The following is a 5153-nucleotide window of genomic DNA, read 5'->3' as shown; positions in this document are numbered from 1 at the left end:
CTGCGGTTTTTGGATGGAGATTAAAAAGAGAAGGGAGCATGTGGTGGTGCGGTGGTTGTGAAGGAAGAGAGGACCACGACATCCACCCACGGCATGTGCGTGCTCCTTTGCGAAGGGAAAGACGACAACAGAGGAAAGGAAAAGAGTGGCTGAAAGGGTATGGGCCAGAGTGGTGGGCTGGGCTGCGGGGAGGTGGGCTGCTAAGGCTGAGAGAAAAAGAGCAAGAGGATTGGGCCACAGGGAAGATTTGGTCCAAGGTTAGAGTGTTTTATAGCAAAAAATAAAAATAGTTTTGTGTTGTGATTTTGTTAAATGAAAAGACAAGAGGGGTTTAATAAATAAACCTTATGAGAGGGAAAATCAAAAATAATTAGGGTTTATAAAATAATTTTATTTTGATAAAACATGAATGAGATGATGCATATGCCATGATGATGCATAAAAGAAAAATAACAAGCATATCTAATAGGGGTACTACCCGGGGCCGTTACAATCGACACCACTAACAAGGAACCTCGCCCCGAGGTTCCACGTCAAGCCAAGGGGGAGTTGGTTAAACTATCGATTCTTCTTGTACCATGTTGACAAACAACCGACCTCGAGGTGGAACCTTCTTCTGGCGAAGTGTTGATCTTCTCGACACCACTAACAAGAATTCTTGCTCCATGCTGATCGACGACACCACTAACAAGAAGTCGTTGTTCCGCTGTTGATGATGCGCTTCTGTCGGATCCTCCGAAGATTGGTCCTAATAGGTGAGGGGCAAAGATCGTCCAATCCGCGTCGGAACCTATGACTCGGAAAAACTCAGATAAGAGAGAAGACTCAAAACACGCAAAGGTAAGAGGAGAAAGAATAGAGGTAGGGAGAAAAATTCAGAGCTAGTCAGATCTATCCAACGAATTTTTCGAAAATAGTTTTGACACTCTACACAACAACGTCTGTTGGCAAGGTTATCCTAAAGGCTGGACCAGTGGGGTACCGTCAACCTGAGGCTCTGATACCAACTTGTGACGTCCCAGAACCGGTACCATGAGGATCCCAGCGAATCCGCCGAAATCCGCACGATATCGATTTTAGGAGACGCACCACCAAGCGCCTCGTACACGCCGAAGCATGCACGGGATGCGGGTGGAATCAATCACGAGAGGTAACATTACAACAGGATTACAATAGAGCCCACAAGATATAGATATATATTACAACAACGACTCCAACGAGTCAAGATACAAATATACAATACAAAGATCCAAATCATACAGAAGATCGAATACATCCGAGTACGGACAAGATACAAATTGGACTAAGAGTCCTGAAGATAACCAGCGGCGTCCATAACCCTGCCCAGGACAAGCCGGAAGGGTAACCTTGCTAACGTCGTCTTCATCGAACATATCTTCATACCTGCCCGTTTATATCCCGTAGAAGCAGCAATAAGTACGGGTTCGTACTTAACAAGACTTCAAGACGTATAAGCATTCGTCAACCAGTCGTCCTTTGTACTTGAGGCACGCAGGGGACTTAGAGGACGCAAGAGGAACGTCATAGGCAATATGGTGGGGTTAAGCGGCAGCTCGCAAGCACTAAAAACCTATAGAGACACTCTACAACATTCGTCTAATCAGAGAAGATGAGATAGCGCATAAACTAACAGTTCTATACTCTGCAAACATAACACAGCCGACGTGTTCCCCCTTCGCAAAGAGGTACTGGCAAAGGCACTCACACGGTTGTCAAGTTTTAATCAGTTATTATTTAAGTTGTTCTGTCTTACTATGCAAGTTATTTGTATTGAAACAACAGGTGTAAGTTGTCTATGGTCGAGTCATACAGTTCCAAGTCGTCCATAACCGCGGACGCGGCTTATCGATAAGATTGTAACCCTGCAGGGGTGCCCAAATGTGCCCACACACACGCTCAACCCACTTACGACAGGTGGATATCACGACACGCACTCTCCTTCACGACAACAATGCCCAGGAAGCCACCTAACTAAGTTAACCCGTATCGAAGTCCGGCCGTGCTCCGAAGCGGACTCAGCTATTGCGACTGCGTGCTAGGTGGACAGTGCCCAGCGGGATGACCACTTCGCAGTGGCACCGCATCCTACGAGCGTGCAAGAGACAACAGGGTTACAAGGCACATAGCTTCCCCAAAAGTAACATCATATCATCTGTCCACAAAGAAACAAGTTTGCACGCCCGAGAGAAACAAAACGTTCAAACTAATTGTGGCCACTGGACAAAGTTGTAGATTCCAGCAGTTGTCGAGGGGAGACCCGGTAAGCATACCCACGTGTGGTTAGAGCGCTTAGTCTCGGAACAGATAACAAGAACTCGGGGTCCTAAGATATTTAGGAAACACAAGTGAGCCGTCACAAAACGAGCAGCTGACCCACCGATGCCTCCGCTAAACAAATATCAACAACTAAAGTAACCATGATTATTCCCAACATATAACCTGATAAGATAACAACAACAGTAACAAGATAAGACAGCACTAGCATGCACTACGACTCGCAAGGCAGACACAATAACCAAACAATAGCTGTAGGAGGTGGTGGTGGCAATATGGGCTGCTTGAGGTAACAAGTGGAAAGGACACGTGACAAGAACGCAACTTAAGGATAGCATGAGGGAGAAGGCAAAATAAAATAGGTAAGCGACTCCTGCAGGGGCAGGGGTATAGGGGAAATGCTTGCCTGTTAAAGCTTGTCGAGGGACATCCGGAGAACTCGTCGTATCTCACCACACCACTTCGCGATCCTATCCGGGAAGAAGCAAATGCTGGATAAACAACGGATGCAATACTTACTACTACGAAAGAAGATTCGGCATGATCTAAGATGATATTCATGACATGGCAAATATGATGCGGCGATGCAACTTATCCAAATTAATCGGAGTCGGAACCCCGGACAATCAAATTAGAATTGGAGTTGCATTTTCTACCGACAAGTTTAAGGGTTGATTAGCATGGCAAGTCATGGCAGGGGTGCGCTACTTCAAAGTTAAACGGAGCGAGGAAAATCATAGTTGGAAATCCAAAATACTCCGCATATATGTAAGGTGAGCATGCATAACTATCATCGTGCGACATGATGCGAGATGCAAACAGAGTAATGGATGGCATATTCAGATTCCTCATATTTTTCTGAGCAACTTTCATATATAACACTTTGCATTTGGGGTTATATTTTAGAAGATATTATTTTTACAAGATTTGCAAGAATAAAACACACGAAGAGGGATATGGGCTGGTACAGCGCCGGACCTGAGCAGCGGATAGCGGTCTGCCGCGCGCTTGGCATCGAAGAAGCTGGCAAGGACACGGGCCAAGGCCCAGTAGGCGCCGTATCTGAGCAGGAACAAAAAGAATTGGATGGTTAATCCTGTAGCCTGTGATTTGAACCTGGGTCTCCAGAGACAAGGTTCAAGGACAAACCAGACAAGCTACGTCTCTGTTGCTGATATAGAAAAGGTTCTACACGTATGGAAACATCTTGGTCGTGAGATCTGAATCAAAATCAAAGAAAAAGGTTGGATTTAATCAGCAGTTGCAAGGAATTGAACACAGATCTATTCATTAAGGGATCAAGGGCTGAACCAGTGTGCTACTGATGCTATTGTTGTAGAAACGAAGCTGGACAGAACTTTAACCAGCCGAGGACGTGAGGAAGAGCTTGCAGCCATGGCGGAGGAGCAGGTGTGTGATGGATTCGGCGGATGGGAGCGCCCCGGGACGAGACAGATGGCGTTGAGGGTGCGCCTTGACGTAGCGGTTCAGCTGCAGGTGGTGGGATGGCCGGGGATGCACCGGAGTGTCGCCGGCGACGAGCTCCTGCGGAGGATGCCGGCAGTCAACGTCGGCAGCCCAAAAGAGGATGGGAAAAAAAACAACGAAGAGGTCCAGGAGGTCGGGAATGTTACCAGGACCACGCTGGTGAGGTCAAGATCGCCGGGGGAGGACTAGGCCGCCCGGAATTGCCGAATTTTGCTGCCGGAGACGAAGGAGAAACGGCGGGATTGGCGGCGACCGGGAGCGTGTGAGCTCGATTCCTCCGGAGTGGAGAACAAGGACATCAAGGCGCATCTGTCGGTGCCCTCAGAACGACGGGGGGTGGTCTGTGGAGGCGAAGCCATGGTGAGGACGGTGGTGGCAGTGTTTCTTCGTTTTGTTCACAAAGAGAAAAAGAGAAAGGTGGGGAGAAGAGGAGATAGTGGCGGCGGCCAGAGGGAGGAGGGCTAGGGTTTCCTGCGGTTTTTGGATGGAGATTAAAAAGAGAAGGGAGCATGTGGTGGTGCGGTGGTTGTGAAGGAAGAGAGGACCACGACATCCACCCACGGCATGTGCGTGCTCCTTTGCGAAGGGAAAGACGACAACAGAGGAAAGGAAAAGAGTGGCTGAAAGGGTATGGGCCAGAGTGGTGGGCTGGGCTGCGGGGAGGTGGGCTGCTAAGGCTGAGAGAAAAAGAGCAAGAGGATTGGGCCACAGGGAAGATTTGGTCCAAGGTTAGAGTGTTTTATAGCAAAAAATAAAAATAGTTTTGTGTTGTGATTTTGTTAAATGAAAAGACAAGAGGGGTTTAATAAATAAACCTTATGAGAGGGAAAATCAAAAATAATTAGGGTTTATAAAATAATTTTATTTTGATAAAACATGAATGAGATGATGCATATGCCATGATGATGCATAAAAGAAAAATAACAAGCATATCTAATAGGGGTACTACCCGGGGCCGTTACATTTCTCAAGCCATGGCTAACCGAATCCTCGGGTGCCTTCCAACATTTCACATACCATGGAGGAATGTCTATTTGCAAAATTAAGTTGCTCACTGATGAATCAGAGTAAAACATGTGAAGAGAATTATTAATGAAAGTTGATTAATTGGGGCTGGGAACCCCGTTGCCAGCTCTTTTTGCAAAATTATTGGATAAGCGGATGAAGCCACTAGTCCATTGGTGAAAGCTGCCCAACAAGATTGAAAGATAAAACACCACATACTTTCTCATGAGCTATAAAACATTGACACAAATTGAGAAGCATTTTGAATTGTTTAAAGGTAGCACATGAAGTATTTACTTGGAATGGCAGGAAATACCACATAGTAGGTAGGTATGGTGGACACAAATGGTATAGGTTTTGGCTCA

The 5153-nt window shown here is 46.5% G+C and overlaps 1 long non-coding RNA gene across 1 annotated transcript; it reads right to left on the bottom strand.

Annotated features, from left to right (window-relative positions):
- Positions 1–3420: 3420 nt before the first annotated feature.
- Positions 3421–4254, bottom strand: LOC139838975 (uncharacterized). The gene is made up of 3 exons (XR_011756759.1): positions 3930–4254; positions 3607–3840; positions 3421–3515 (listed from the first exon to the last, which is right to left on the bottom strand). It is a non-coding gene; the product is annotated as an uncharacterized lncRNA (long non-coding RNA).
- Positions 4255–5153: the final 899 nt, after the last annotated feature.

This window comes from Lolium perenne, chromosome 4 (assembly GCF_019359855.2).
Source record: "Lolium perenne isolate Kyuss_39 chromosome 4, Kyuss_2.0, whole genome shotgun sequence".
NCBI lineage: Eukaryota > Viridiplantae > Streptophyta > Magnoliopsida > Poales > Poaceae > Lolium > Lolium perenne.
The sequence above is the reverse complement of the archived record's forward strand: the minus strand, read 5'-3'. Positions and strand labels throughout refer to the sequence as shown.